The sequence below is a fragment of the Equus quagga genome, chromosome 18, assembly GCF_021613505.1.
Source record: "Equus quagga isolate Etosha38 chromosome 18, UCLA_HA_Equagga_1.0, whole genome shotgun sequence".
Taxonomy (NCBI): Eukaryota; Metazoa; Chordata; class Mammalia; order Perissodactyla; family Equidae; genus Equus; species Equus quagga.
This window is the reverse complement of record NC_060284.1, coordinates 32,360,994-32,384,258: the sequence shown is the minus strand read 5'-3', so window position 1 is coordinate 32,384,258 and position 23,265 is coordinate 32,360,994. Positions and strand designations below refer to the sequence as shown.

The window sequence follows — 23,265 nt, the reverse complement described above, 5'->3', positions numbered from 1 at the left end:
TAGAAGGTTTATGGAAAAGGAATTTTGTTTCTCCTGGTCAAACCTGGCTAAGATTTGATGGGCTTATTTAAAAGTTTTTAACAGAAACTTTAGTATCAATTATTATACTGACAGAAAACTGGAATTTGATTTTTTTCTCTGTTAAAAATGACAAACTTTTCTTAGATTATTGTTCTGCTCTTAATAAGAGTTTATAAATGGTTTTTCTTTACCTTCTGAGTAATCTGCTCAGAAGTAAATTCTGTGTCTTAGAATAATTTCCTGTGGTTTCTGTTGCTTAAAGTTTAATTCATTATTTCTCTATGCAACTGTAATTTTCCTCCTGTTTCGCTATCACAGCAAATGGCATAACCATCAAACTAATTACCCAGGTTAGAAATCTAAATGCAAATGTTCCCTCACCCTTCCCATACCTGCCATCTAATATATCAAAAGATTCAATTGATTCTACCCTTAAATATATTTGGAGACTGTCCAAAAACACACATTTTAGCATGGTCAGCACATTCTCTCCCTGCAGCAAAGCGACAGAAAATCTAAATCATAATAAGATGCAACTGTGTTGATTTGCTATAAGACATCCCTCTCATACGGCTGGAAAACTATTCAGTGTGCAGTCTATCCATGTTGGCAGACCAACATGGTTATCTGAAAGTGATTTGTTAAATTGAAATTGGATTAAAGGATGTTAGAGGAATAATTTGTTTAATGATATAAGGCTAAGTAAGAAACTGATCTATCCAGCTTATAATAGGGTGGTCGTTCTGATGCAACTGAAAGATTTGAAGCCATTGGCTGTAATCTCACACGTCTGTCTCAACAACAGGGTTAGGTCACATTGAAATTTAAAACACTTGAAGCTCAGTGGGAGACTCTCTATTCCCTGGAAGGTGCTTGGATGATCAGAGCCAGTGCTTGCTTCTCTCACTTGTATTTTTTTTTTAATATATCTGACCCATCTCTTCTGACCAACGTATAACATTGCTGGCATGGAGGACATTTCTGATGCTTTCAATTGACCATGAATTGTGAAACTGGCAGTTCAATTCTTAAAGGACAATCTGTTTTTCTTATTTCTAAGAAATTAAATTTTTTTAATTTTTAAGAATTTCCAGGGCTGGCCCCGTGGCCGAGTGGTTAAATTTGCGTGCTCTGCTGCAGGCGGCCCAGTGTTTTGTTGGTTGATATCCTGTGCGCGGACACTGGCACTGCTCATCAGACCATGCTGAGGCAGCGTCCCACATGCCACAACTAGAAGGACCCACAACTAAGAATATATAACTATGTACCACAGGGGGCTTTGGGGAGAAAAAAGGAAAAATAAATAAAATCTTTTTTTTAAAAAGAAAAAGAATTTCCAAGTTCTTTAAAAAATGTTCTTTTCAATCTTGACAATATATTTCTCTAGGTACCAACACGTGATAAAATGTGGCTACTTATGGCAGATTTGTTTTCTTCTTTTCCCCTGTTTAAATTTAAACTTCAAAAAGTTATATATTAAGTAAGAACTAGTGAGACATTTTTATTTTCAGAAAATAAGTATTAAAGCTAAATTAAGTGTCAGATGATGGCCCTTCTCGCTTTCCCACTCACCAAAGCAATTATTTCATGACTTTTCTTCTTGAATCTCCAACTCCAACAATCTATCCTTTCCCTTGAATAGAAAAAATAGTAATTGGTATCATATTTCATTGAAAAAATTGAAACTATCTGATGAGAACTTAACCATCTTCCACTAGCAGATGAGTTGATGCCAATCTTCTTCCCTTGTGGTGAAATGGTCTTCCTCTTATAAAAGGCCAGTCCCTCCTCACATGCTGCTGCCCCCAAGCCTTCTCATTGTCTCCCTGGCTTTGATTTATCATTATATTAGTTGCGAGGTCTGCCATAACAAATACTACAAGACTGGATGTCTTAAACAATAGAAGTTTATTTTCTCATAGTTCTGGAGGCTAGAAGTCAGAGATCAAGGTTTAAGCAGGGTTGATTTCATCCTGAGGCTTCTTTCCTTGCCTTGTGGATGGCCATCTTCTCCCTTTGTCTTCACATGGTCTTTCCACAGTGCCTTCTGTGCCCTAATCTACTCTTTTTATAAGGACATCTGTCATATTGGATTAGGGTCCACCCTAAAGAGCTCATTATAACTTAATTACCTCTTTAAAGATCTTATCTCCAAATATGGTTACATTCTGAGGTACTGAGGAGTTAGGATTTCAACATATGAATTCAGCCCATTGCAATCAGCTATGGCCTTTTCCTTCTGCCTTATCAAGTTTTCTTTCTTTTTCTCTCACCACTAGATCATTCCCCAAAGTATAAAACATGCTGTGAGGGCTCCTAATCTAAAAAATCACCTTTTGGTCCTACATCCTAGCGCAACTACTGCTGCTCCCATCCAGGCCTCATTAGTCCAATCACCTCTACATGCTGTCCCCATTTTCTTACCACACATTCACAGTTCTGCCCTCTCCAGTGCGGCTTTTGTTCATTCAATTCCATAAATTAAATATAGTTGATAACTCCTTCATTCTTGATATAGTTACCTACCTTGACACCCATGACATCTGCAAAAGACATTCTGGTTGTACAGTATTCACACCATCCCTCCCCCATCATATAGCAGACGTGAAGTTTAAATAGGTTTGAACCCAGCCCAGTTTTAGGGGTGAGTGTGTATTGGTCTCCTTACTCTTGCCACAGTGATTGGTTAGATCCTGGGTATGGATCTGAGATCTATCCCAGTCAGCTCGTGGCATTCACAAGGTCACACGGTGGGTCTGTTTCTTTTTTCAATGATCCCTGGGAGTGATCTTCTGTCTCCCTTAGAAATGAATGAAGAAGCATGTAGTCCTGTGTGCTGCTGAAATCCATTTACCGTAAAGGTGACACAATCCTGTGGAAAAATTACCACATGGAAAAAGATAATGATAAAAGAATTCAGAGAAACAGGGCCAGAGTCCTGAGAAAACCATGCCAGAAGCTTTCTCTATTTCTTGACTTTTTACTCAATAGAGCCAATAAATCTCATTGTTTGAAGGTTTTCCCTAGTAACTGAAAGCATACTAACTGAACCAACACCATACTTGGCTGGTCTTCTCATCTATCTCTTTCTTCACTTCTCATTCTCTTTCACACTCTTCATCGCCTCAATTTGACCATGAAATATTTTATTGTTAGTTCTTTAGGACATGGTTCTGGGCCTTGTTCCCTTCTTTACAAACACTCCTACAGTGGAGTCCAGATTGAGGGATTGTGTGTGAAATGGGTCCTGGGGGCAGTCTGGTAGGATGATGGGACAAAATAAAAGGAAAGGAAACAATTCTCTCAGAGATGGACTGTCTCTCAGCAATCTATATGATTTTCACTTGTCTGTATGAGAATAGAAATGGAAAGCTGGCTAAAGAACAAATAAAAACCTGTGCCATACTTCATGTGTCTTGATAAGGTTTCATTGTGTTTTGTGTTTTTAACAAGGGAATAACATAATCAAATTTATACTAACGAAATTTCAAATTACTCTGAAAGCTATGATGAGAATAGATTGGAGGATCAAAACAGTGAAGGAGAGACTCAAGTAAGGAAGAAAGCCCAGGGAAGATATAATGGTGACATGGTTAGGGGCTAGACATGTGTAATGAAATCTAAACCGTTTGTCAATGCCTACAAATTCCTGAATGATACGGTCCCTAGCAACCCTGCCAATTTAACGTTGTTCGATTTTCTCCCTTGCTCGCTGTCCTCAGGGACAGTGGTCTTCTTTCAGTTTCTAACAATCAACAAGCCCAATCATAAACCTAAAATATTGTTTTCTTTTTTTTTTTTTTAAAGATTTTATTTTTTCCTTTTTCTCCCCAAAGCCCCCCAGTACATAGTTGTATATTCTTCGTTGTGGGTCCTTCTAGTTGTAGCATGTGGGATGCTGCCTCAGCGTGGCTTGATGAGCAGTGCCATGTCCGTGCCCAGGATTCGAACCAACGAAACACTGGGCCGCCTGCAGCGGAGCGCACAGACTTAACCACTCGGCCACGGGGCCAGCCCCCTAAAATATTGTTTTCTAAGTGGAAGCTATCCTGAACAGCTTATCTGAGTTCATCATTCCTCCACCCATTTTCCTCTATCACTTTACTGCATATGTTTTCTACATAGCATTTCCCACTACTATACAATTATTTAGTTAAGTATTTGTTTACTTATTTATTGTCTGTTTCTCACTACTGAATTTAGAGAGGGGGAGTCCATGAGGAAGGAGATCACATCTCCTTGACTTGCCGCTGTATATCCAACACCTAGTAGAATGCCCCACAAATAGGAAGTGTTCAATGGATATTTGTTGAATTAGCGAATGAATAAATGCGTGTAGTTCATTGTTTAAAGGAATTTTATTATATTGTCTTTCTAGTAGTGAATCAAAAGCAATTTCTATTCAAGGTTCGAATTCCAAATCTTGAGTTAAACAGCTAAAAGCTTTAGATCTTTGCCTATCCTTAATCTGTTTTTATGTGCACTTATGACAGATGTTAGAACTGCTTAATTTAATTACCAATAATTAACTTAATTCTAGTGTTCTAATGTCAAAAATTTATCAAATTAAAATTTGGAAAGTTATTTGGACATTGATTTTTCCTTGGTAAGAAGGCAAATTTAAGACCTAGAAATGCTATTTTAGGCTTTGTTCAAGTTGATATCAAGGGGAGAGAACATTTCAAAATATCTCCATGGTAGCACTAAGTATGTTTTCAGTTGAAAGTAACACAAAACCCAATGAATAGTGATAAACAACAAAGGGGATTTATTAGCTCTCAACAGAAAAGTGTAATAGTTCTCGCTGTAGATGAAACTTAACAGTTCTTGCTTAATTAGTTTGATGGCCATGAAATACAGTGAGTCAAACAATATGCCAAATTGTTAACTTTAAAGTATGAACCACATTAAAATTATTCTGAGGAAGGCCCCCAAAACTCTGGGACCACAATGGCATTTGTTACATCCACTCTTTACCTTAAGTCATTATTGTCTAGTATGTTCCGCAGAGCACTAATTTCTTCCAAGGTCTCCAGGGAAAGAAACACACAGCCAAATGCATCTTGGGACTGCGGAGTGGTCAGCCACATGGGCTTCAGAGGCAGAAAGCTTGGGTTGCAATCCTGGCTCAGTCACAGACATATTGTTTGTGGTCTCTAAGTTTCATTTTTCTCGTACCCAAATGTGGCACAAAACAACTGACTTCATGGAGACGTGGGAATTGACTGAGATACCATACCACAGTACTGTGTTCCACAGTTATGGAACACAGATTAGGAGCCAGTTACTTCTCTGAGAACTTCATGCATATTAACTCGTTTAGTTCTAGCAACAGTTCTAAGAGGTAGGTAATAATATTATCTTCACGTTACAGATGAGGAAATTGAGGAGCATGAAGGTTAAATACTGCCCGAGACCACCTAGCTAGTAAGCAGAAGAGTCAGGATGTCATTCCAGGGCAGGTTGGATCCGAAATCCATGCTTTTAACAAATGTGCTATCCTTTTTCTCATTTGGCAGTAAAGAAAGGTATTTTATTACATTAAACTTAGAATTTTCCCCAACACATTTAGTCACTAAACAGTTTATTTGTAATGCTTGTTAACACACTTACTTTAGGAAACATTGCTGTTAAAAATGTACTTGGGCGGGGGTGCAGTGAGGGAGCAAAGCAAACGATCTCAGCAGTCAGGTCCCAGTGCTCCCAGGACATAAACCAGAGCCAGCCTCAGGGAGAGCTGTATCAAGGGTTCATAATCATTCAGAGATAACAGGAGTTTTATTAACTCAATAGCTCTGATCACTACCTTCTGGACTCTTTAAAGTATGCATATTTGTTACCTGTTGCTTACTCAAGGGGGATCTCAGTTTCAGAGTTTCCGAAAGATAAGATGTATCTGGGGCAATTTGCCACTTTCTAATATTGAGACATAGTCGCTTGATAAGTGAATCAAAGCAGGATGACCTTCTTTGCGTCAAGCCTATTCTTCCTTATTTCCACTGTTTACCTTGGGTGGAATCCCTGGCCCTACCAGTTATAGCCTGAAAAACAAGATCATATGACCTGAGGCTTGACACTTTGTTTGGAAAGAATGGCTTGTGGCTGTTTTCTTCAGAAGAAAACTCCCGGTGTGGCACGTACTTATGATTCATGAAATATTTCATACTAAGCATAAGAATAATTTCTTGCTAATATTAAAATTAGTGTATACAAGTATTGAAAATTTAATCACTGGTAATATTCACTATATTAGCGTATATTAAAAATAAAATCACCATTACTTACTTTTAAATTAATTCCATTTCAATAAATATTTATTGAGTATTCAGTACTTGACAGACTGAACTTTTAGTGCTGGGGTCACTACAGCAGAAAAAGACAAAGGCATAAATTCCCTGCCTTTATGCAACTTCCGTTTTAATGGATGGAATCAGACAATTAAAAAGAATAAATATAGAGTATATCAAGTGGTTATATGTCTAAGAAGACAAATGAAGCTGGATAAGGGAGTTAGAGTGGGGGAATTTGCTACTTTATAGAATGGTCAGGGAAGGCCTTTCTGATAAGGTAATATTTGAGCAGAGACCTCAAAAAAAGGAGGAAGTGATACACTTGGAGAATAGCATTTCAAATGGAAGGAATGGTAAGTGCAAAGATCCTGTGGCATTATAATTCTTGGTAAGGTCATGGAAGGGAGTAAACGGAAGGATGATAAATATGAGGTCAGAGAAGTGGCCAGGAATCAGATCACCTAGGCCTTTGCATGTGATTGTAAGGATTTGGCTTTTAATCTAAGAAGGATGGAAAAACATTGGGAGACCCATCTGAGCAGAAGAATCTCTTTTACATTTTTGAGGAATCATTCTGGCTCTTGTATGGAGAGCAGACTTTAGGAGGGCAAAGGTAGAAACTGGGACACCAGTAAGGAGGCTATTGCAGTAATCCAGACAACAGGTGATGGTGGCTCAAACGGGAAGAAGTGATGAACTGCTTGGATAAGTCCTGAAGATTGAACCAAATGATTTCCCATCCAATTAGATGTTAAGGCTTGGGTCATGTGGTCTTGTTTCTCAGGCCGGATTGATTGGGCCAGGAATTCATGCCCAAGGCAAAGGTGGATATAGGAAAAAATAGCATTGCCATAAGAAAGGCTAATCTCCTTTAATTTAGTTTTTAAGAGACAATGAGCCAAGGATGACTTCAAGATTTTTGACGGGAGCAATTAGAAGAATGGCATTGCTATGTACTGAGATGAGAAAAATTACATAATGGGTAGGACTGGAGAAGGGTGGAAATCAGGAGTTCAAATCTGAGTTTGTTAAATTTGGGAGGCCTATTAGATATCCAGGTGGGGATGTTGAGTCGGCACTTGGATATCGTGACTGGAATTTCAGGGAAAGTCTAGGCAGGAGATAAAAAATCTGAGAGTCATTAGTATATAGATGGTATTTAAAGTTATGAGATTTAATGAGCTCACATAATGTGTAAAGGATAGAGAAGGAATCCGAAGATTGAGCCTATGGTACTCCAATATTTAGAGTTTGCGGAGATGAAAGGGGACCAGCAAAAGAAAGTGAGAAAGAGCAACCACTGAGTTCAGAGATAATAATTTTAAAAGGTTTACAATTTTCAAGCACAGATATGTACTATGAGGATAACTAATCACTGTGCTGAAATTATTCAATATTTAATATCGGAATCAGTAGAATAACAAATATTTTAGTTTTGTAAAGAAAAATTTATTCTATGTCTATATCTTTGCTTCTGTAAAAGCAGAAACATCCTGATTATTTTGGATAAGTTAATAAAACTGTGCTAAGCCGTTTTGAGGCAAATTTGAATGTCTTTTAGATAAACTAACTTTATAATAAAAGTCTAAAAATAAATGTAAAAGTCAGATACTCTGATGGTAAAATAAATTGAGGACCTCCAAATTCCCCTCTTTTGAGAAAAATTTGAGTCTCTTGAACTTTTCTGCTCAATATGTTCACTGAGGAGACATATTTGAGCTGTTTCAGGTTCTCAGGTTTTTAAATTCTGATTTTGCCTAGAAGTATTATCAGAATGATAGGGGAAACAACAAAGAAACCATAATTGCAATCCCAGACAAAACCAATTTGGTTTAGATTGTACTTACAAAGATGGCCGTACGTCTTTCATTTAAAGATAAAACATCAGAAACATTTCACCCCAGAAAATGAAACAGAACTAGGATACATTTTGATGTCAGAGCTAGAAAAAGGTTTTTATGAGTGCTGGGCAGAATTTTTATTTTCTCTTAAGTTTTAGAGCTAATATAATATACACCAAGATGTGAATACACTGCCATCCACTCTAGTCATGCTCTTTTGGTGTGTCATTCTCTTTTCTTTTTCAATTTCAGAGTTAATACATATACCCAAATATATACAAACCAGATTGGAATATTCTAAATGATCTGAGATGCTTATTAAAGCTAATTAGCTGGTACTTGCTTTTAACAAAATGCCTTTCATTTATTATCTATTGTGTGAATGCATTCTATGCTAGGACAGACATAACAATAAATAAATTGTAGAACCTCATAGAAATCACTATTTACTGAGAAAGACATATGGATTTATAGTATGATGTAAACATGTGATATAGTAATAAAATCATAGTATTTATGAGTTCTTTCGAGGCAGGAACATTGCTGATATCCTCATCTCCTAGCACAGTACCTGGCACTCAAGAGATGTTTTTCGAATGCTTTAATAAAAATAGTCCTGCCTGGTGGTATTGGAGAAAGTTCTAGTGGAAGTATCAGCTAGTTTTGGAAACATAAGGAAATTTTCTAAGTGGAGAAGGGAGAGCTATGACATCCAGGCAGAGACAAAAAGCTCATGAACACAGAGGTTTGAAAGTGCCAAGCCTCTTCAGAGAGCTGTGGGTCTGGCACAGTGTTCACGCACAACGCAAAGAGTTGGGGAAGTAGCTACGGTAAGATTGTCAAGGGCCTGGGATGCCTCCATTCTCAGGAGTTTTGACTCTATACTACAGGCAGTGTGGAGATGTCACAGGACTTTTAATAACATGGAAATTTTGTATATGTTGATGATTTTAACCAAAATGTTCAAAAATTTTGCCATAATTTCTGGTTCAAGATGTTTGACTTAATGTACACATTTGCATGCAAGAAGATGCTAGAAGGAAAACATAATTGAAAGTCCATCCAAAGGACTATCTATACTAGTTGGTTCCCCACAATTCCTTTTTCTTCCTCTATTCCCTTCCTCACATCTTTGTGGAATGAGCCTGGAAGCCCAGCAATTAACCATAGGCAAAACAATTGAGGTCTCTTTTCCAAAAATATAAAGCAATGCTGGGAACAAATATGGGTGCTAAGGTGAATGCCAGTGCTCTAGGCTACTGCACCCCTTCCCTGTCTAGCATGTGTATCCACTTTCCCTGGCCTGAAGGCCCAATCCCAACCTACTCATCATGATGTGAATATTTACAGCCCAGCTCACAAACAGCGAGCTCTAAGGTAGACATTTTATTCATGAGAGGGAATGTGTAGCAGAGACAACTTAGAAGGCCTGAGACTGTTATCATTAGAAAGGCCTGATTGTAAAGGGTGGCCCTTGGCTGGCATCTGGGAAGTTGGCTCCAGGCAGTTGACTGGGAAGAGTGTTCTGCAAATCAGGAAGAGGGCCCTCACCAGACACTGAATCTCCTGGTACCTTGATCTTAGACTTCCCAGCATCCAGAACTGTGAGGGTAAGTGTTTGCTGTTTAAGCCATCCAGTCTGTGGTATATTTGTTAGAGCAGCTCAAACTGACTCAGACAACAATGAAAGAAGACGACATCACACCAAAGCCTACAGACCCAGGGAAATCTGTAGCCATAAGGAAACGTTTGGCTTTGTTTACCTTGATCACTAAAGAAAAGAAACGAACAAAAGAACAGAGCAAAACAGCTAAATACATATTAAGAAATTAGATAGGTAATAAAAAGATAATAGAAAGAAGAAATTATATAATAAAATCTGAACTAGTTACAAGCAAAAAAGTAGGATAAACTCAAAGTAAATACAAAGACTACTTTTGTAAAAGATCTATAAAATAGATAAATTCCTCATCAGAATGATAAAAGAGAAAAGAGAACTGAAATATGCAAGATGAAGAAGGAAAAGGAATCATAACCATAAATACAAAGGAGATTAAAATAATTCTAAAAGGATGCTGCATAAATTTTATAGCCACATATTTGAAAAACTGCAGAAAGTGGATAATTCCTGGCAAAATATAAATGACCAACGTTTAGAAGAGAATGCCAAAGAAAACTAAAAAGAAATGAAAAACTAGAGCAGACGATACAATCTGAAAGTTGACTAAATAGTTACTGGCGGAAAAGTCCACAGGAGAAAAACACTCTTTTACTCTGCTCCCTCCTGAAACGCCAAGAAAACGGGAGTAAAGGAATAAAAAAAAAGGCATAAACCTGAGAGGGCAGAGAATGGATGAACAGATAATGAAACTTCACACAGGAAGCCAGATGACACTGAATCTGAGATGGGCGAGCAGTACCTGACCTAACATACCAAAGGAAGCAAGTCTTCAGGAGTTGTGGGGAAAGTAACCTAATTTCTACTTCGTATACCTTCAGGAGTCGGAGGCCCCAGGTGCCTTTGCCTGTAAATGTGTGGGCTGAGGAAGAGTTAGATATGCAGATCCTCTTCCTCATACTCTGGAGCCGGGTGCCTCTACCTCTACCCAGAAGAAGGCTGAAAACCAGTCAGACCAACTGCTGTTGTGGATGCAGGTAGAAACTTCCCTCCTAGGTACTGATGGGTAAATTATTGCACCGCTTTGGGAAAGCAATCTCCTGATATATATTAAAATATAAACCATATATATTAAAATATCTATTACAATTTAAAAACTGACTTTTATTCCTTAAAAATAAGAGAGCTAGTCTATAATAACTTTTAATTGTAGCAGTGTATATAGTGGCTAAAACTGGAAAGGATTTGAATGCCTAGTGATAGATGACAAGGTGAATAAATTATGAAATACTCATACCTCACATGCAGCCAGTAAAACAACAAATGCCAGCCATACATGTTGCCTTGGATGGGTTTTCAAAATATTGTTATGTCTATAGTAAAAATATACCTATAGACAAAAATATTTATTTTATAAAACAATGACTTTAAAAACCTATATTTGTATATGCATATGTATTCATATTTAATCTTATAAATGTTTGGATGTGATCATGAAATGTTTGAAACTGTATTTGAGGAACTAAAGGGACAAAGTGATCTGCAGAGAAGTGATGGGGAGTTGGTGGAAATGTAAATTTGCAGATGCTCAATAGAGATTGTAAGTGTGTCAGATACAGGACTACGGGTGTCATTCCAGATATTGCGTTAGGATGAAAGACTAAGGAAAGAAGAAGCAAGACTTTGCGTGCAGAAAATGAAGCCAGATAGCTGGAGGCTGAGGCAGGGCTTCTCCTACCGTCGTGGGAGAGATGGCAAAATGAGACATCTAAGAGGGCTGGGCAAAAGGATCCAGCAAAATAGCCCAGTTGTCCGGTAGGAGTTTCTAGGGAACTGCCTGATTTAGTTCTTAAGCTTTAGACTCTAGATCAAGAACAGTGATGACAATTTCCAAACCATGCTGGTTTGCAGGGCCAACACTATGAGGCTAAGCAGTTGCATTGCCACTGGCCTTAGAAGAAGAAAATGTAGCTGAAAAGTGCTTGATATGGTTTGATCTAAAAGTCAACATACTGGACAGATAAAGGGAGCAAATTTTATTCTCATGCCCTATAAGACCAATTTTTAAAGTTTTTCACATCGACATATTGCAATATGACAATTTCCATTGTGACTATTAAAAAACCTTTATCAAAAACATTTTCATGACTTACATTGTTATTCAATGCAATTACTAGGCATTCATTTCAAAAAGAAATTTTCTATAACTGTTTTCTTTAGTAGTGTTTTTAAAAATCAATTTAGACTACAAAAGCAGTGACTCATATTTTGTGTTGATTTTATTTGTAGTTCAGTTGACGATTGAATATCTTTTAAAAAGTAACTGATGTTAGTACTTTAGGAATTGAAATACTGTGGACAGATCGTGAGAGAAAAAGTCAAGTAGTTTTTGCCTTTCATTAGTATCTGTAAATGGAAAAAAGCAGAATATGAGGGTGGTATAAACTCTAACATATAAACATATAATAACACCAAATTCTTTTGAAAAATAATGCTAGTCTTTTCAACAGAATTAACTTTTGAACGTGGTTTCACATTTTAAGTTCACAAAAGAAAAATTATCATTCAGAATAATTATGAAAGTTTATGTACCCACTTCAGCAATCAATATACAGGTAATTTCAATTTTCTAGTGTTAGTAAGTGTTGCCAATACTTCAGTAAAAATCAAGTAATTTCAGTTTAGTGTTAGAATTCAATTGTTTCTTCCGACTTTAAAACATTCTAACAAATTTATTTTGTTCCAAACTTACAGTGATGTGCACATGATCATATTCAGTTTATTTTAACTTACAATGTAAAAATGTTTTTTATTCATTTGGACATTTAGGATGAAAATCCCCTTCCCCACAATATTGTTTAAAAATACCCCCTTAGAGGAGACATTGGAGTATAGTGATTAAGCATGTGGGCAGTAGATTCAGAATGCCCGCTGTAAAATTCTGCCTTTGTCCCTTACCAACCATGTGATAATTACTTAACACCTCCAAGTCCTAGTTTTCTCATCTCTAAAGGGAGATGATAATAGTTGGGAGAACTGAATGAAATAACCCATGAGAAACACTTAGCAAAATGTCTTGCAAATAGTAAGTACCAAATGAGTATTAGTTATTACTACGGAAAACAATGTCCTGCCTTTGTTTAGAAGGCCTCCTGGGAGCATGCTATGATCTGACGGGACTGCAAACCCTCTCTGCCTCCAAACAGCTTTTGTCTGCAATTAAGGGGCGCTTCATATTGTGAAAAATACATTGGATTTTACATTAGAACATAGAGATTCTAGTGGAACCTGTCTCTTACAAACTACATGACTTTGGGAAACCTATTTAAAATATGTACACAGGCTATTTTGCAGTGTTATTGAAAAGATGAAAGCGGATCATATATGTGAAACATAAAGGGTTTTATCATTAATAGGATTGAATATAATGGTCACAGACATGTGCCCAATCAGGTTCCTGTCTTTGGATTAGGGTATTCCTTCTCAAACTTTATTTTTTTTAATCTGAAGAATTCCCCTTTCAAATGAAATCTTACAAAATTCCAATTAGAAGTAGATCACTCTAAGTTATTAGTAACATAATTAAAATGGGTTGGTTAGCTCATCTTTGCTTTATAATGTCCATAACTCTTTCTCTACCTTTCTTACCTACCCTTTAAAAATTAACTCCGATACCACTTCTTCTGTAAGGTCTTTCCATACTTTCTGTATGTATTAGTTACAGGGGCTAGTAGATTAAAAAAAAATCCACTCTAAATCACCCAACTAAGGTATTTCTTAAAGGGAATTTAACAGAAAGAACTAGTTACATAGATGTTAAAGGGCCCACAAATCGAAAGGCAGGACATGGGTAACCAAGAAATAAACTGCAGGAAGCAGCAGCCACGCCAAGGCTGGGTAACAAAGGGAAGAAGTTGGGGTTATCAGAACCTAGAAGCTCAAAGGTGAAGTCCTATGGAGCTGAGCTTGAGTCCTCTAAGGAGGGAACCATGCCTGGCTGCTGATGGCTCCTATGAAGGACCAAGATAAGGATGGTTCTGGGAGTTTTGAAAGAAGCTGGAATCTGAAACCAACTGCTGCTGCTCTGGCAACACCCCATGGCTGAGAAACAGTGTCAAGATCAACAAGCAGAACACAAAGGAGGAAGGCCCTCATCTCCTCCTCTTGCTTCCCAATCTCCTTTTATTTTTCCCTTTGACAAAACACAGTCCCAGTCCCAGAGTCACAGAAAAAGTATAGAAGAGTGAATTTGGAGCTGAGAGATAATAGCTAAAAACCACAGAATTATTTCCTTTTTCCTTCCTTACATTCTAGTTCTGCAACACTTTGTTCCTACTTTGTTAATATTTCTCTATTGTCATATGGTGTCTCTATTTGGATATGTTACTCACCCACTAGACTCAGTTCAGTATAGTTTATATGAGTTCAATGAATGCTTATAGAGTGGCTATTGTGTTCTAACCAGTCAAATGTCAGTGATAAATATGATACAATTCTGTTCTTATAATCTTGGCTTACAACCTGATATTTTCAATACAGTGAAGCAAATACAATGATTACTTGGACACTAAGAGACCCCAAAGAGGGACAATTAGTCAAGCCTCTGGCAGAAAGGAGGAATAAAAAGACATGAGAAAGGGAGGCTTAAATAGGAGTTGAACTTAATCTTGAAAGATGAGGAGAGGTGCAGAGATGAATAGCCTGAGAAATGTGGTTTTATTAGAGCATAAAGTATGATCTAAGGAATGGGAAGAAATAAAACTGGCGATATAGGCAGGAGGTTGTGCCTTATTTCTGCACGTAACCCCAGTAATTAATGTAATGTCAGGCATATAGTGAACACTCAATAAATACTTGATGAACAATGGAGTAAATGAGGGTTCATTCAGAAACAGTATAATATGGGTGGTGACATGCTGTGAGAGTCGACAAGATTGTAGCTTACCATTAAATATCTAGGAAGCAGACAGCTAAAGAAGTAGCAGTAGAAACTCAAAACACAAACTTCATGATCTCAAATAAGAGGTGTTCTTCTCAAAATGAAATTCTTAGGAGATAGCTATGACCAATTTCCAGACAGTTCACTAACATTTCTGGATGGTGATTTGGCATTAAAGTCAAGTGTCCAGGACAGGAAAAATAAACAGGAGAGCAAATTGTAATCGAATGTGAGAAAATGTTTTTTCTTCATAGGCTCCAAGTTTGTTTGAGGCTGCAGGTGGAGCCCAGGGGACAATACCGTTAGACTGACAGCTCACCACAGGCTACCTACTCCCAAGGAGATGAGAGAGCAGAGAAGTTAAATTGACCTACTTCCCCATGAAACCCTGATAGATAGATCTGCCTCTATTTAGTGATTTTGCGTGTAATCCCCATGAAAATGAGAATGAAAATAATTTCTAAAATGTCTCCTTGAAAAGTTAAGCACATTTGAATTCTCTGGCCAACCATTTGTAGCACTTATATAAAAGAAGTGGACAGATTGGAAAAAGATGAGAATGTAGTAAATGCTTCACGTCTCATAAGTGCTCAGTTAATATTTTTATCATGAATGAATAAAAATGGATAATATTTTGAATTCAACATATTTTGGCAACTTTTTTCTTTTAGTTCCAAAGTATTTCCTTTTTAATTAAAATTTTATCTCCTGATGAATTGTTTAACCGGTTAGCTGATCAAAGAGAATTAAATCTCTTCAATGACTAAAGACAAAAGTCTCCTGAAATATATAGTAGTTAAGACATATTCAGGCTAAGAATGAAATCAATATCTGAAAATGAGAAAATTTAATTGCTTGTTTTGAAGAGTCAAAAAAATACAAAGGTGATTGTATCTTACTATGTAGCCCATGAATATTCCTAAAGTCAAAGTGGATTGAATCATCAAAGAAGGTGCATGTTAATAGAAGTTAAATACAGAGTAACTTTTATAAATATTTTCTTGATTGCTTGTTCTTTCTCCCTTTTCAGAAAACAATAAGCTTAAGGAAGAAGGCGAGCAGCCTGTAATTATTATCAAGGAGAAAACAGTTCTAACATCCAAAGTAAGAAGATTTGAGCGCATGGCTCTTTTAAAAAATATGTTAAATTAAGAAACCTCACTTCCTGACTTTATATTAATAATATTAACCCATTTTCTATCAGAAGAGTTGCAAGTATTTTTCCCAGGATGCAGTTGACCTTTCATTTTGCTTTTGGTGTTCTCTGGTGGGAGATTTTTGTCGGTTATAAAGCAAATCTCTCTTATGCCCCTGATGAGTGATAATGCATCTATTGTTTCACTATAATGGTTAAGAGGTTTCCTGCCTTAGTTCCTGCATTTAATATCTGTACAAAGTAGAAGTTTCTTTCAAATCAGACCATTACCTTACCTTCTCTTGTTTTTGAAACAATTAATTGAAATAAATGCCCATTAAATGGTAGAAACTATTAAAATTACTCTGAAATACAATTTTACCATTAGTGTAAAATTTTCCTTATGTTAAGAATATATGCTTTAATGCATACTTCTCAAAAGTATTTTAAAAATAAGAAATGGCTATTGAATGGTATTGAATACTTTAAGTAAAATCTACAGATTATAGAAAATTTTAAAAATTGTTGAATATGTTTTAAAAATAACTTATTTACGATGTGTGAATCTTTTTACAAATAAAATTGTCTGTGTTATTCTTTCCTGCATTCTTTATTGGTTTCAGTTAGAATTATCCTAGATCCATCAGATTAATTGGGCAGTTCTGTATCATTTTTTTTGGCCTGGAATAAATTATGCTAGGATCAGAAATAACTTTCTTTAAAATATTGAAATCCCGCATCCACAAAACTATGTGGCCCAGAACCATTTGAGTAATGATAATCATAATTATATAATGCTTCTCCACAAAGTTCTCTTAGATAGTCTGTTTAGTTAGTAGATTTCTTCGTGTGTCAATTACGGCAATTAAAAAATTTCCACATAAATATCTTTTTCGTGGGGCCCACCCGGTGGCACAGTGGTTAAAATTTGCATGCCCTGCTTCGGTGGGCTGGGGTTCGCAGTTTCCCATCCTGGATGTGGACCTAGCACCATTCATCACACCACGCTGTGGTGGCATCTCACATAAAGTAGAGGAAGACTGGCACAGACGTTAGCTCAGCAACAATCTTCCTCAAGCAAAAAGAGGAAGACTGGCAATAGATGTTAGCTCAGTGCCAATCTTCCTCACAAAAAAGCCAAAATCTATTTTGTTGAGATGAATTAGTTTAGATTTGTATATAGCATTATATTAAATTAAGACAACCGACTATTGTTAACTTTCTTGATTTTCATATTATTTTTAATTTTCTCACTTTTTATAATTAAATTTATTTATTTGAATCTTTTTCAGCATATTTGTTTCGTAGAGTTAGTAATTCCAATGTTTTCCTGATTTCTAGTTTTAGTATATATGTTCTAATCAATTTATTTTTAAAAATTATTTTCCCTAGAATCTTTTTAAAGTTTAAAAAAATAATATCTTCCTAAATATGCATTTCTGAATGAATTCTTTTCTTTGTTACATAAGAAAATAATCCAAGCCTATTTATCTCTATCCCTATATGGTATTATATATGGTTTCTATCTTCAATCTCTCTAGAAATTGTTGGTTCTTTCTTTTTTTTCTTTTTGCTAGGAAAGATTTGCTAGGAAAACTAACATCTGTTGCCAACTTCCTCTCTTTTTTTTTCCTCCTGAAAACACCAGTACAGTTGCATATTCTGGTTGTAAGTCCCTCTAGTTCTTCCATGTGAGCCAGCGCCACAGCATGGCCACTGACGGACGAGTGGTGTGGTTCCACACCCAGGAACTGAACCTACAGTGCCGAAGCAGAGTGCTCCAAACTTTAACTGGTAGGCCATCAAGGCTGGCTCTAGAATTCATTTTGATATAAGATGTGAATTAAGGACCTAACTTTTTTCTCCACTAAGTGGACTTAGGGGTTGCAATGCTATTGATTTAACCAATCATTCTTTCTTCACTGACTCAAAACACCATGTTTATGATAAAATAATGACATTTATAGTTGTGTAGTTTTTGTGTCTGTTTTATAGGCTTTTTATTTTATTCTGTTAATCTGACACCTATGCCACACTTGTAATATTTGTGGCTTAATGGTTAATATCAATATCTGGAATCAACATTGCTATCCTTACCCATTTCTCTTTTTCTTTATCTTACTTAACCTCCCAGTATCAGTCAACGAATTAGTGTCTTCTCCATCTGGAATAATCTTCTCTTGACTTTCACTATTCCACATTCTCTTGGTTTTATTTCTGTCCCACTATCTGTTACTTTTTAGTTATCTGCAGATATATTCCTCCTGTATCTAACATCTAAAGGCATTTTCTACAGTAGACATATATGAAAAAAACTGAATTTATTGCTTTTTGGTAATTACAATAGTAATAAAAAATTATTCAAAATCCCACCACCTCAGAAATACCTAATTCACACTTCCACATTTGGCTATTAAAAGTCAACTTGTATCAGATCAATATTCTCACAATGAACAACCGAAAAAGCTTTATAGATAAAAAATAAAAAAATGGCTCCAAACATTAGGGACTAGTTAAGGCATTCAGTACCTGAGAGACCAGGAACCCTGAGAGAAGAAAAATGCATTGATCTTGGTCTAACAATTGGTGTCACTATTCTCCTTAAATGTTTGTTGTTTGTAAGTTGTAGCTAAGAGTCTGAGACATCAAGCTAAAAACAGCAACTAAAAAGTTGAAAAGTCTAGCAGAATTTTTAGTATTCTCATGGTGTGAGGAAGACAAAATTCGGTTCAGAACCTGCTAACAATGAGGCCTGTAGAAGTTACATTGGGATTCCTGAAAGGTCACATCCTAGGAAAAAGGATAAACAGAATATAGACGATCCCTCACAAAGATTGAAGCAGTATTTCAACCACTCAATTCACCCTGGATTTTAGTCATCCATCCCCATATCAGACTGACAGCTAGAAACAAATGTAAATCTTCTCTGCGGGAAGAGGATATCATACAGAGGCTCATATTAGCCTCAATGTGTGCATACATTGTCTGGCATTAAAAACAAAACAACCCAAAATTCCTATCAGATAGGATACAGTATGAAATACTTGAAAGCAAGAGAAAAATAAGCAGTATAAACAGGCCCACAGGTGATACATATATTGAAGTTCTAGGTCTCGACTTTAAAATAACTTTGATTAATATATTTTTTAAATAGATGACAAAATAGATACTTTTAGTAGATAACTGAAATCCATAAAAAGGGCAAAACATATATCCTAGAATGCACAAATAAAATAATTAAAATTAAGAAGCTAATGAATTGATTTAATAGCAGATTAAAGACAGCTGAAGACAGCATGGAAAGGACAAATAAAATGGTAAATTCAGAAAAGAGCCTAAAAGACATATGGAAATAATAAAAAGACCTAGAATATTTGTAAATAAAGTCTCAGTGTAGAGAAGAGAATGAGAAAGAGGCAATATCGGAAGAGAAAGTGGCTAAGAATTTTACAAATGGAAAATTGGAGTCATCACTGACTGATTCAAAAATTGCTACAAAACCCAAGCAGGAAAAATACAAAGGAAACTACATCAAGGCACAGCAGACAAAGGGAATATCATAAATTGTTAAAAGGAAACAGACACATCACTATAAAATAGAAAAATACGAGCTTTAGCTTCTTTCAAAGACAACTATTATAAGCCAAAACCAGAAGCAGAGTATTAAAGTACTGAAAGAAAACCACTGCTAACCAATGAAACTGTTTTTCAAAAATGAAAGTTAAGATATTTCTGAACAAACACTGAGAGAATTCTTTTCTCATAGATTCACACAAAACTGATACTAAAGTGAATCATGTAGGCCAAGGAAAATGCTACATAAAAATGTTAAAATAAATTTTTTCATTACTGCAAACCATGTCATTGTATAGGTGAAGCATAATTTACTTAACTATTGCTATGGATTGGATGTTTTGCATCCCCCCAACCAATTCATATGTTGTAACCTTAATCTCCAGTGTGCTAGTATTTGGAGGTGGAACCTTTGGGAGGTAATTAAGTTTGGATGACATCATGGAAGTGGAGGTAGAGCTCTCATGATGGGATTGGTGCCCTTATAAGGGGTTCAAGAGACCTGAACTCTAGCTCTCATTTTTCCTTTTTTGAGGAAGATTTGCCCTGAGCTAACATCTGTGCTAATCTTCCTCTATTTTATATGTGGGTCACCACCACAGCATGGCCACCAATGAGTGATGTAAGTTCATGCCCAGGAACCAAACCCAGGCTGCCAGAGAGGAGCACGCCAAACCTAAGAGCATGCCAAATGTATCCATTAGGCCATGGGGCTGGCCCCTCTAGCTCTTTTTTTGCCACGTGAGGAGACCAGGAGGAGGGCCCTCATCAGAACCTGATCACACTGGCACTCTCAGCTCAGATTTCCCAGCCTCTGGAACAGTGAGAGAGAAAGTTCTATTGCTTAAGCCACCCACTCTGTGGTATTCTGGTTATAGCAGCCTGAACCAACTAAGAAACCATGATGGATATTTAAATAATCCAGTCTTTTGCTAGTAAAACTAATGCTTCAGTAAATAAACTTGCACATATGTCATTTGGTAGTTTTGCCAGTATACCTCTATGTATTACTCAAAGTTGAACTACTAGGCAAAAACTTGTGTACATTTCCAATTTTGATAGACATTGCCAAATTGATCTCCAAAAAGTTTATGCAGTTACACCCTAGTGGTTATGTCTGAGGATGTCTTTTTTCCCGTACCCTCTCCAATAGTGTGTTATCAAATATTTTTTCATTTCTTAAAATCATAGGTTAAGAAGAGATATTCTCATTTTTATTTAGCATATCTTTACAAGTAAGATAAAGCAACTTTTAAAAAATATTTAAACACTCAACATTTTGCATTTTCTGAAAATTGTCCTCTGCCTATTTTTTATTTCCATGTTTTTCTTATTGATTTGAAATACCTCCACAAAGATGAAAGAAATTAGCCATTTGTCAGATGTGTTGCAGTTTTTCCAACTTTTTGTTTTGTGACTTAATGCTTTTATGCAGGTATATGTATTTTTTTTATGAAGACTGGTCCTGAGCTAACATCCATGCCCATCTTCCTCTACTTTATACATGGGACGCCTACCACAGCATGGCTTTTGCCAAGCGGTGCCATGTCCACACCCGGGATCTGAACTGGTGAACTCCAGGCTGCTGAGAAGCGGAACGTGCAAACTTAACCGCTGCTCCACTGGGCTGACCCCTTATGCAGATATTTTAATTTTCATATGAACAAAATCACCAATATTTCCTCTATGGTTTTGAGTCTTTATGTCTTATAAAACATTCCTAATTCTAAGATTATTGGGGAAAAATATTCCCATATTTGATTTTAGAACTTTTATGGTTTTATTAAATTATTGATATTTCAAAATTAATTTCACAAAAAGAATGTGGCAGTGGTTATTTTAATCCATCCATCTTTTTTCCACCTTTATCATATATATTTTTGTATCAATAGAGTTTTCATTGCTGTGACTTTATAATATCTGATAGTATTAGTCTTCCCTTATTTCCTTTTTCAAAATTAGCTGGCTATTCTCATTAACTTGTTTTTTCCATATAAACTTTAGAATTCGCTTGCCTAGTTTCAAAATTTAGAGAACTGTCATCTTTACAATATTGACTCCTTTTATCCAAGAATATGATAAATCTTGTCATTTATTCAAATCCTTTTTAATGTCCCTTAGTAGCATTTAAATTTTTCATTATATAAATATACTACCTTTCTTGTTAAGTATTTTTTTGTACGTGTGAGAAAGATTGGCCCTGAGCTAACATCTGTGCTAGTCTTCCTCTATTTTATGTGGGATGCTGGCATAGCGTGGCTTGAGAGCCATGCTAAGTCCACGCCCAGGATCTGAACCTGTGAACCCCAGGCTGCCGAAGTGGAGCGGAGAAACTTAACCACTATGACACCGGGCCAGTCTCTCTCATTAAGTTTTTTATAAAAGGTTTCTTTAAAATTTGACTTTTCTTTCCATTAGATTTTCTAACAGGCTGCTTTTTACATATAGCAATGCAATATATTTCTACATATATCCAGCACGTTTACTGAATTCTTTCTTTGTGTCTAACAACTGGACAAATTATTCTCTTGAATTTTTTAGGTACACAGTAATAGTTACCTGCATTAATGAAAATATTGCATTCTTCTTTTAAATGTTTATGCCTCATATTTCTTTCTCTTGCTATTTACCTTGGCTATATATGCCAGACTAATTAATGATGGTAGCAATAATGAGTATTTTTCTTCTTTCTAGTTTTAATATCAATGTTTCTATTGTTGAAACATTCAAGCTGATGTTAGCTTTTGGTCTTATATATATACACAAACACACAACCATAATGCTTTAGATTATATATGCAAATACCTATGTATATTTATTCATCATAATAAGGTATTTCTCTCTCTCTATTTTAATGAGAATCTTTTATATGAATGTTTTGAGTTTTATCTAATATCTTTTAGTCTATGAAGATAATCATTTCCCTCCCACTTGAACATACTAAATGGTGGATCATGAGAAGGGATTGCTTTATATTAAATCATCCTTTTACGTCTAGCAAGAGCCTAGTTTATCATGGCAAATATATCCTAATTCTATTTGCTAATATTTTATCTAGAATTTTTTTTTCATTGATAGCCAATGGTGCTATTGGTCTTTACATTTGTTGTGTTAAGCTGGGTTTGGAAATAACGAAAGGAAGCATTTTTCCTCTCTATTTGCTGTGGATGGAGCTCTAGCTCACGGGTAAATCTGCTATAACAGTTTGTTTTTATATGAAGCAATTTGATCTTGAGCTTTTGTTTCTCTTAAGAAGGGAAGGGTAGGCAGTGAGAGCCATTTTGCCACACATGGTTTTGCCTCCACCCTCCAATTCTGCCAGCTTGTTTCTGGTGCAGATGGTGCTTCCTTGCATTTTCTCAATTATCTCAGTCTTTCTCACCTCCCCCGATATCAGTTATTTACTTTGATAGAGTATCTATGCTTTTCCTTTTTAAGTGCAGACCGAGTTCTGTTAACTCATTCACATTTCCTTTCATTAATTTCTCTTTCAGTCACATTCCTTTTCATTTCTGCCTAACCGTTCCTTGATTATGGCACATTGCGGAGATGCCTATTTGAGGTTACAGAGGATATGAAGCATATTTATGAAATTTCTTCTGTTTCCTATGTTAAAACATTTTCAAAGTTACTGTTTTCTCTTCAGTGAGTCCTCTCTCTCAGCAGCAAAATGTTTTTCAAAGGCTCCATATCATAATTGTTGTTTCTGTTGTCTCCTCATTACTCGTTTTCAAGTTGAAGAGATCTATGCAGGTCTTATAGGTGTTGTCAGATAAGGCAGAGGCAATTTGCTTATAGCCCCTTACATTCTGCTTGTTCGCTGACATAAATCACCTTCTTAGATTGAG

The 23,265-nt window shown here is 36.1% G+C and overlaps 1 long non-coding RNA gene across 1 annotated transcript in view; it reads left to right on the top strand.

Moving 5' to 3' along the window:
- The window catches only part of LOC124230061 (uncharacterized), a 38,400-nt gene extending 22,287 nt beyond the window's left edge, over positions 1-16,113 (top strand). The window contains exon 3 of the long non-coding RNA XR_006886064.1: positions 15,740-16,113. This is a non-coding gene — a long non-coding RNA (uncharacterized LOC124230061). The remainder of the gene's footprint in view (positions 1-15,739) is intronic.
- Positions 16,114-23,265: the final 7,152 nt, after the last annotated feature.